At 45.2% G+C, this 10,733-nt stretch overlaps 1 long non-coding RNA gene across 1 annotated transcript; it reads right to left on the minus strand.

Moving 5' to 3' along the window:
• Positions 1–6,890: 6,890 nt before the first annotated feature.
• Positions 6,891–8,346, minus strand: LOC109740196 (uncharacterized). The gene is made up of 4 exons (XR_002227245.4): positions 8,248–8,346; positions 7,953–8,142; positions 7,418–7,596; positions 6,891–7,343 (listed from the first exon to the last, which is right to left on the minus strand). It is a non-coding gene; the product is annotated as an uncharacterized lncRNA (long non-coding RNA).
• Positions 8,347–10,733: the final 2,387 nt, after the last annotated feature.

Consider the following 10,733-nt stretch of genomic DNA (forward strand, 5'->3'; position numbering starts at 1 on the left):
ACTTCTTGCAGCAACTGCATTTGTTGCCTTCATGCTGGCACTTCTTGCTGCTGTGCTGCAGCTGTATTTGCTGTCATCTCGACTACCTCTCCAGGAATCTGCTCTCCGGGTAGTAGTCCTTGAGTTTACGCAAGGGAGATGCTACCAAGGAAGCAGAACAGGGAGAAGCTCCGACGAATTTTCAGAGTGGTGGGCCCCGATGGCAGCTGCTCATGTACAGATAATATTTCAAGAGGACGCCATTTTTTTTCTTTTCAAAACTGAACTTCTCATGATCTACTCTGTCGTTGGTACCTTAGTTCTTAAAAATATATTTGCAGAATGTGTGGATTGGAGAGATTATGGACGGGGACAGGCTCATGTATAATCTTTTTTTTTTTGAAATAAAGCAAAAGATTTGCAATTTCATTGATTAAGAAGGAAGTTTCAAACAAATGCATCAAAGCAGCTAAAAGAAAAAACAATAAGGGGTCTACTCTCGCGGCATTACAACACTCATGTGCTTCACGCTAGCCATCGCCCAAAGAGACACATCCGCTTTGATCTTACTAATAAGAACCGTGGAAGGGATGGCCGTGTTTCTGAAGACCGTGGCATTACGCTCCGTTCATATCTCCCATGAGATAAGCATCATCAGGGAGGCGAGCGCCTTAGGGGATCCAAGGCGAATCTGAAGGTTGCTGTTCCACCATGCTCTCACGCAGTCACTGTTTGCCAAGCCGCCGTAGAGATGTGATGCATTCCAAGCCACGGAAGAATATGATTCCAAATGCGGGTGGTGTAGCGGCATTGGAAAAGGAGATGGGCATTGCTTACAAAGAGGACAGAGACCACAGTTTGGCCAGCCGCGACGTATCAGTCGATCCGATGTCCAAATTCTATTTTGAAGGACAAGCCACGCAAAGAACTTGCACCGTGGGGGGCCCAAACCTTCCACACCGAGTGAACAAGATCCGACGAAGTGAGTCCCTCGAACTGAGCCCTGTAAGCTGAGGAAGTAGAGTACACCCCATCCTTGGTGAACTTCCAAACGATTGAATCTTCTATGTCATCAGTCAAAGAGGTCATGGAAATCTTCTCCCAGAGGTTAGCAAACTGCTGAACATGAGCGAGCGACAAGCCATTGGAGGTGTCAATGAGAGAAATTCAGTTGTTGGCAAGGGCTTGCTGGACGGAGGAATTCTTGTTGCGTGAAATGGCAAAGTTGCTCGGTGCTAAGTCACGGGGGCACAAACCGTTTAACCATGGCGAGTTCCAAGATCTTGCTGTGCGCCCGTTTCCAACAGTAACCGTTGTAGCAGCAGCAAAAAAGATATGGTCGTCTCCGGTGCATGGAGATCCCATGCCTATCCAACGCTTGCTTTTGTCCACCCACTCAAACCAAAGCCATCGAAGACGAAGGGCCTTAGCGAATTTGTCCAGATTGAGCACGCCTAGGCTACCAAACTGTTTAGGCTTGCAGACGAGATCCCAATTAATCTTGCATTTTCCACCTGAAACTTTGTCTGTCCCCATCCAAAGGTATGCACGCCGAAGGCTGTCAATAGCATTCATGTATAATCTTTCATTTTTTGGTTGTGTTTATTACTAGAATAGAGTTGCTCTCAGCATGTATATATTTGTTATCTTGTTATCTGTGTTAGAATAAGGATGCACTTGAATTAGTTTGCGATTTTTATGCGTGACCTGACATAATCTTTATATTCAGATTGTTGGAATCATGTGATTGTATTACGAGCTGTGTAACCTTACCATTTGCACTTATTTACTGTGGTACTACCTTTACTATGCTTGCGCTCTATTCTGTTGGATTGCATGCACCGCCAAAGTAAACCTAATAAACAATTAATAAAAGGAAGCAGGTTCATGAAATGAATTGACAATACATTTATTTCTTTTATCCTTTTTCGCCTTCCTAAAGAAGACATTCCCTGGTAGGTTCATGAAATGAATTGACAATACATTTATTTCTTTTATCCTTTTTCGCCTTCCTAAAGAAGACATTCCCTGGTCATAAACTTTTTTGCCTCAAGGACAAGGCGGTCGTCATGGCGACGGCATTGTCAGGACCTGAACCAAGAGCTTACTGAAGATGGTGCAGACATCCCAGAGGTTCACTTATCCAACGGTGCAAATGATAAGAAAACGCCCAAGACATGTTCAACGGCTCAGATGGACTCCTCACCGCTTCACCTGGGTTTAAAACCCCAGTTACTGTTTTGTAACCGTTAAACACTATTTATCATCTTACCGCGGTGAGCTGGACTGTAGCTTAAAGCAGCCGCGGAGGCGTGAGTCGGGCAAGTTGTAATATCGAATATTCCATTAGCTAGATAGAACCCTAGATATCGTACTGCAAGACGGGGTCTCCGTCCTTGCGATCTACCAGATTTTATCTTCAATAACTATGAAATTCCCCTGTTCTTGAGTAATTCGAGTGGATCCATCAAATTCTCCAGCCGTTTTGTGGCCATCTGTATCACAGCCACCTCAGTGCCCCCCCCCCCCTCCCCAATCTGGAAGCAACCTAGACGGCCGGCGACAATTACAGCGTCATCGCAGACGGCGTTCAAATGCAGCCTAGATGGCCGGCAGACTAGTCACTTGTGCATACTCAGAATTACGGAAAAATAATAATCGCATGTTACTATCTATTTTGATGTTAGCGGCTCACCCACTGCGGGTACCACAACTTGTTTGGTGCCTGACATATTTGACCTTCAGGTTGAGTGGTCAAGAAGAGAACTTGTCTCATAGAGTGTGAATTGTGAAATCGCTACACTAAAGCAGAATCAGATTAAGACACAAGATGCTGTTGTTTAGCACGTGAGGCTGGCCTAGAGCAACTTTATTAATTTCTTTATGGTGGCGCAAAAACTACTACTCCCTCCAATCCATGGTATAAGTGTCGCAGTTTTGAAATAAGGTTGCTTAATTCAAAACCGCGACACTTATTTTCGATCTTAGGAGTACCAGTTCTCCATCCCAATGTTGTGTAAGCTGCACTTCATCACGCTCCCGAGGAGATGCTTCTATTGCAGCTCAACTTTTTTACATGTGAGCTGATATGTCTATTTTGCATCATGCTTTTATATTGATATTTAATGCATTATGGGCTGTTATTACACATTATATCACAATACTTATGCCTATTCTCTCTTATTTTATAAGGTTTACATGAAGAGGGAGAATGTCGGCAGCTGGAATTCTGGACTGGAAAATGAGCAAATATTAGAGACCTATTCTGCACAACTCCAAAAGTCTTGAAACATCACGGAGCATGTTTTTGGAATATATAAAAAATATTGGGCGAAGAAAGTACCAGAGGGGGGCCACCAGCCAGCCACAAGGGTGGAGGGCGCGCCCTACCCCCTGGGCGCCCCCCCCCCCCCGACCTTGTGGGCCCCCTAGCAGGCCTCCGGTGCCCATCTTTGGCTATATGGTGTGTTTTGATCTGGAAAAAACCAGAAGGAAGCTTTCAGGACGAAGCGCCGCCGTCTCGAGGCGGAACCTGGGCAAAACCAATCTAGGGCTCCGGCGGAGCCGTTCTGCCGGGGAAACATCCCTCCGGGAGGGGGAAAACATCGTCATCGTCATCACCATCGATTCTCTCATCGAGAGGGGGTGAATATCCATCAACATCTTCACCAGCACCAACTCCTCTCAAACTCTAGTTCATCTCTTGTATTCGATCTTGGTCCCAAAATATCAGATTGGTGCCTGTGGGTTGCTAGTAGTGTTGATTACTCCTTGTAGTTGATGCTAATTGGTTTATCCGGTAGGTTTAGAGATTTGGGCCCATATTGGAGTACTTCTTTTGAGCGGAAAGTCCAGCCGCCTCATATAGAGGCGATGACCAATTGAATAACACCTCAGAATCGCAAACGCATCTACTCATTTTATCATCTATGTTATGTCTCTCCCTCATTCTTCGTGTTGGAGAGCAGCGAATTCCGAGGCTCTAGAGGTAGGTGGACCAACCTAGGGCAGTCCATAGACGTCAGGGTCCCTCTCGGGGGTGTGGGGTTTGGGGTTTCATAAAGTTCTCGCCGGCATGTCTTGTTTTTGACTATGAACAGTAGGGTACAAACCCCACTGCAATTTTTATATTAAATAAATAAGCAAGAGGTAGCACTATACAAAAAGGAAAAAAGAGAAACAAAAAAACTAAGCTAAGCTAGCTAAAAAGAAAGCCAAAAAGAAGGAAAAAGAAAAAAAAACAAAGGGCTTGAGGTGAGCCCCTAAAAAGAAGAACTAAAACTACAGTAATACAAAGACTGAGAGGAAGACTTCTCAAGAGGATAGCAAGGTGTCCAGCCAAGTGTTGAATTCAGCTGCATATTTATTCTTAATTCTTTGAGATAGCAGCTTCATTTCCTCAAAATAAATGTGCTTCCATCTCAGAAACGAGGGTTGAATGTTCTAAAAAATCTTGTTGTTTCTGACAATCCAGATAGCCCAAGAACCTAGAATGATGATTTCCATGAAGAAGGGAACTCTCAATTTATCCTTTAAATCTTGGAAGGCCTCAAGAACAGACAAGTTTGGAGATCTTTGTGGACATATGAAATCCCAGCATGCCCTTGAAAATTGACATCCCAGAATAAATGATGCAGAGTTTCTTCTTGTTGACAGTTCAACACAGCACAGTTGTATTCCTCCAAAACAAACGTTTTCCTTCTCAGTAGGTTTCTTGTGTTCACTCTATCATGTAACAGCATCCAGAAGAACATTTTGTGCTTAGGTTGACATGAAGATTTCCAAATCCAAGTAAAATGAGGTGGAACTTGCTTGACTCCAATGATGACATTCTAAGCTTTTGAGGCAGTGAAGGTACTGTTTCCCCATATGTAACTCCAAGTGTCAGTCATACCTTGTGAGTCACGCTCCCGGCAAGACTCCTCTAGTGACGTTGTCTTGCCTATCATGCTCGACGTCGGGGATACAATGTGATGTGTTCACGTGTGAACAATATTTTTGGGTGACTCCCTGGGACTAATGGTCAAGAATCATCATCATCCATCATGTCCTATGACGAGCTTCCAAGCTCCACATAAGTCAATGCCAATAACATCATCATACTTAGTCTTGAGGAATTATTGGAGGATCATCGCCAAGCTTATGAGGCATACAAGAAGGCGCATGAAGAGAAGCAGGAGTCTCACACAAAATTCAAAAAGGTCCATCAAGGCAACATCACTCCAATTGGAGATATGTCTCCACGAAGAGTAGGTTACACCCTTTGTGAGTAGTGCCTTCTGTCCTGGGCAAGTAGTTGAAATTATTAGTCCCATTACTCAGAATTATGATCTTAAGTATGAATCTTACATGAAAAATATCGATGCTAAAAAAATACACCTCAATCATATAGTGGTAATGTTGGTGCGCCTGCTAGCGTAGAAAACCCTAATATGACTTCATCTACACCTCCCGCATTATTGAATTTTATCCTAGCCAAACAAACCAAAATGTGGCTACACCTATTAGTCCTATCATGAGTGTGCCAAGTTCGATGTCAATGCCAAACCAAACACTACGTAACAGTGCAGGCATGATTTGCAACTAGTAATCATATTCCTCCTATGACATCAATGCAAGCGACATCATCCACTTTGGACAATGTTGTAGCTAATCTTAGGGAGGAGATGGGTAAGATGTTTCGGTAAAATTATGGAAGTGAGTTAGCCTTATTCGGAGTATTTTGACGCAATTCAGCTCCCCCCGATATAAAATTCTAGATTGTGTCAAGTTCAGTGGAGAGGGCAAAAAACCACATGGGAACATGTTTAGTCAATACTTGAGACAATTGGGTGAAGCAGGTTCATGAAATGAATTGAAAATACATTTATTTCTTTTATCCTTTTTCGCCTTCCTAAACAAGACATTCCCTGGTCATAAACTTTTTCGCCTCGAGGACAAGGCGGTCGTCATGGCGACGGCATTGTCGGGACCTGAACCAAGAGCTTACTGAAGATGGTGCAGACATCCCAGAGGTTCACTTATCCAACGGTGCAAGTGAGAAGAAAACGCCCAAGACATGTTCAACGGCTCAGATGGACTCCTCACCGCTTCACCTAGGTTTAAAACCCCAGTTACTGTTTTGTAACCGTTAAACACTGTTTATCGTATTACCGCAGTGAGCTGGACTGTAGCTTAAAGCAACCGCGGAGGCGTGAGTCAGGCAAGTTGTAATATCGAATATTCCATTAGCTAGATAGAACCCTAGATATCGTACTGCAAGACGGGGTCTCCGTCCTTCCGATTTATCTTCAATAACTATGAAATTCCCCTGTTGTTGAGTAATTCGAGTGGATCCATCAAATTCTCCAGCCGTTTTGTGGCCATCCGTATCACAGCGACCTCAGTGCCCCCCCCCCCCCCCCCCCCCTCTCCCCAATCCGGAAGCAACCTAGACGGCCGGCGACAATTACAACGTCATCGCAAGCGGCGTTCAAATGCAGCCTGGATGGCCGGCGGACCAGTCACTTGTGCATACTCAGAATTACGGAAAAATAATAATCGCATGTTACTATCTATTTTGATGTTAGCGGCTCACCCACTGCGGGTACCACAACTTGTTTGGTGCCTGACATATTTGACCTTCAGGTTGAGTGGTCAAGAAGAGAACTTGTCTCATAGAGTGTGAATTGTGAAATCGCTACACTAAAGCAGAATCAGATTAAGACACAAGATGCTGCTGTTTAGCACGTGAGGCTGGCCTAGAGCAACTTTATTAATTTCTTTATGGTGGCACAAAAACTACTACTCCCTCGTATCCATGGTATAAGTGTCAGCAGTTTTGAAATAAGGTTGCTTAGTTCAAAACTGCAACACTTATTTTGGATCGTAGGGAGTACCAGTTCTCCATCCCAGTGTTGTGTGAGCTGCACTTCATCATGCTCCCCAGAAGATGCTTCTACTACAGCTTAACTTTTTTTACATGTCAGCCTTTAAGCAGCAACATCAGCAGGAGCTGTGAACTCCTTATTTCAATATCTTCAACAAACATAGAAACGGGAGACACTAAAATAGATATATCATAACATCTAGACAACTTGGTACCAACCAGCTAGATCGGCCCTACAAAGCGATCGATGATCGTCCATGTAAGAACACAGTAACAACCATTTATTGGACCTGTGCCGTTCATAAACATGGCCCTCAATCATTTTGTTTCACTTTGCTTGCGCGCCTCCCCTCTTTTCTTCTGGATCCATTGCTTTTCATCTGGATCCAATTCAACGATCTTACCAGCGGCCATGCACATGAGCACATACCAGCTGAAGGTCAAAGCCGCAAATCGCACGCAACGTACAAGTGGATTTAGCACTCGCATCTGGCGCCTACAGGTTGGGTTCAGATGAGATAACTTGTTAACCCCACAAAAATCTTGTAAATAGAAGATGATTATACATACCATGTGCTGTCCCCGGGTCTAGGATCCACTTGCACGGCGAGCTCCTCATGCAGCCGACTGATATGTTTGCCTGCCCTGCCAGGGATACTGTAGGTCCTTTCCGCGTGCGAAACCTTGTCATACAGCTCCTCTCTCATGTTATGGATCTCTCTCAGGAGTTTCTACCGATCTTCACAGCCCTGCTTTGCAGATTGCAGTAGAGCATAAGATGAGTTCCTACATATATAAATGATCATGCAATGGAAAAATAGTAGTACTGGCTGGTCCATGGATCAAAGAATTTAGAAACAGGGTTTTGCTATTCGGTCCTCTGATTGATTATGCATCTTGCCAGGTCGAAAATAATTGTTATTTTTTTTTCCTTTTTCTTGAGGAAACACAAGATCTGGATTCAATTTTGAGATGCCCTTGCTTTTTGGCGAAACATGGAGTTGGATTATCGAACGAGCTATTAGCACAGCATATGCTAGTCCAGGTTGCAGAAGCAATCGCACAAAAAAGATATGAAATTGGTGAGTCGACGGGGGTAAAGTACCGTGGTCGCCGCCACATTGGTGTCTGCGGCAGCAGCAGCAGCAGCGGAGGATGTGGTGGACCTAGCCCGGCCGACCTGGGAGAGCCTCGGGAAGAGCCGGCGCTGCGCCTTGTCCACAGCCACCGCCGGCGTCTGGCCACCGCCGACGAGCCTCCTCGCCGCGACTCGAAGCGCCGCCATCGGTAGCCGCCTGCGAAATAGCACGGATCAGGGGCAGCCCGTCGCCGAATCACGACCCTCCCCCACGCCTGGCTTCCGAATCGCGGGATCGGCGAGAGGAATTCGGGGCGCGCACCTGGTCTTCTTCTCTGATGTAGGCTAGGGTTTCCTCCGCCGCTCGCCAACTCCGATCCGTCCGATGGGGAACCAAAATGCCTTCCTTTATTTCTTCTACGGGTTTCTTCTCTTTCTTTTATCCATCGTCATCCAACGAACGAACGTGGCCCGCCGCCCCGCTAGCAGGCCAGGCCCAGCCCACGGGCAGAACGCCACTCCCTTTAAGTCCAGTTGGTTTTTTTTTTCTGTTCTAAAAGAAAAATTGGTTTTTTTCTCTCTCGCCTAAAAATGAAAAAGTTTGGTTTTCTCTCCCTTTCTTTTTCCTAAATTTTCGTGATTAAATTCTGTAAATATTTTCTAAAATTCGTGAACAATTTTTTATTCCATGATTTTTAATTACTTTGAACGTACGTTTAAAATCCATAAAAATAAAATCCCACGATTTTTTTTTATTCATGAACTTGTTCAAATTTCTCAAAAACAGGTTAATGTATTTTCCCAAGTTATGATATGCCAGTTTTCAAATGAGATATATGTAGGTATTGGTATGATGCAGGATCCAGATGGTCGATCTAGATTCATTATCGGTGTAGTCTTGATGTGTTGCAGTTTCTTGTTTGTCGATCAGAGATGGTGCGGCCCTGGCTCGCGGAGCCCGTATCATGTGCACGCCGTATGCATATGCCTTTTTTAACACTATGCACATGCCGTTTTTCGAACACTTTGCATATGCCTTCTGGTGTGCCTGATGTTGTTCTATCAGAGTTTGGCATGACAAAAAAAGGAAGTACTCAACATAAAAGTTCTTCATCTCATCAAAACAAACAAAATTACATTTTGAGTCATTCCCATTCAAAATCGCATGCAACTTTTAAAGCAAAAGCAGTTCAGCCCGATGCTTTCTATGACCAAAATTTGGGTGCCCGACCCAAACATATAATGATATTTGTCTTTGGTGCGGCATGAGCAATTTGGCCTCAAGATGGCCTCAAATCAAAAACTCGTCAACATGAAAGTTGTTTGCCTCATCGAAGCAACAAGATTTGCTTTTGCGATCATCTCCATCCAAGGTAATTTGCAAACCCGGTCAACATGGCAATACATATACATCCTGAAGGCATGTGTTTGTATAGTGGGCAGATATCGTCTTCAAGACAGCTTCAAACAGAAAAGTGTTCAACATCAAAGTTCTTCGCCTTGTCAAGGTGACCAACTTTGTTTTTTGCGCCTTGTCCACAGCCACCGCCGGCGTCTGGCCGCCGCCGACGAGCCTCCTCGCCGCGAGTCGAAGCACCTCCATCGGTAGTCGCCTGCGAAATAGCACGAATCAGGGGCAGCCCGTCGCCGAATCAAGTACCTCCCGTACGCCTGGCTTCCGAATCGCGGATCGGCGAGAGGAATTTGGGGCGCGCACCTGTTCTTCTTCTCTGATGTAGGCTAGGGTTTCCTCCGCCGCTCCCCAACTCCGATGAGGAACCAAAATACCTTTCTTTATTCTGCTTCTGGTTTCTTCTCTTTCTTTTATGGGCAGCGATCTGCGCCGGCGCACCGGCCCAACTGTTGGGCCAGTCGAGGCCCAGCCGTCCGATGCGGTTTGCGTGGACCGTCAGATCTGCGCGCATACACGGACTGAAGCAACCATTGCAGCAAAAAGTACAGTTTTGTTGCGACCGTGTACGAACAGCCACAACAAGGAAAACAGGGGAGCTGGATCCCCCCGCGACTGCCCATCCCCGATCCGCGGCGGCGGCGGCTAGATCCGCCTGTTATTCGTTCCCCGCGGCCGAATCACGTCGAGGAGGGGCTCCCCCACCTATCAAGCCGCCTTGGGATTGCTTCAATCATGTCTTACATATGTCATGACCTCCTTGCCGCCATGGATTTGGGCTCGAGCTCCGCTGCTGTTCATGGCCAGAGTCCCCTGAGGCGGCAAGGCCCTGGTGGTTGTGGACTGGTGCTGCAACGGTACTACAACCCTGATGTGGTCTTCCAAGATGCAGCACGACATGGCCGGGATGAAATTGATCTGGTATGAATTCCAATTGCAAATCCTAGATCCTTTTGTTCACAAAAAAATGTTGTAACCTTTGATTTCAATTGATGAGCGTGAGATTAAAAAGAGATGTTCTCAACATACTTGTGTTTGATTTTTGTGTAATGTTTCTGAGATGGTGTCAATTAATGCAAGCATCTTCCTGCTGTCTGCTAGTAAAATGTTACAAGTATGTGTTGCACTTGCTACATGCGTCTTGCTGGATGTTGCATGCTACATCCTAAAATGCTGCATGCAGGAATTGTTTTGGAATTGTGATTGACATGCTGCGTCCACTTTTTTTGTTCGCGCTTTTTGCATGTTTTTTCACGCAGCAAAAAAATGACTTGGGTGCTGATTTTGTTGCAGAATGTTGCTGTGGAGCCATCAATTTTCCTTGATGATGATATGCAAAATGTTGCGCACGAAGAAGAAGATGATGGAATTGATCTGAATGATACTCCAGGAAATGA

This window comes from Aegilops tauschii, chromosome 1 (assembly GCF_002575655.3).
Source record: "Aegilops tauschii subsp. strangulata cultivar AL8/78 chromosome 1, Aet v6.0, whole genome shotgun sequence".
Taxonomy (NCBI): Eukaryota; Viridiplantae; Streptophyta; class Magnoliopsida; order Poales; family Poaceae; genus Aegilops; species Aegilops tauschii.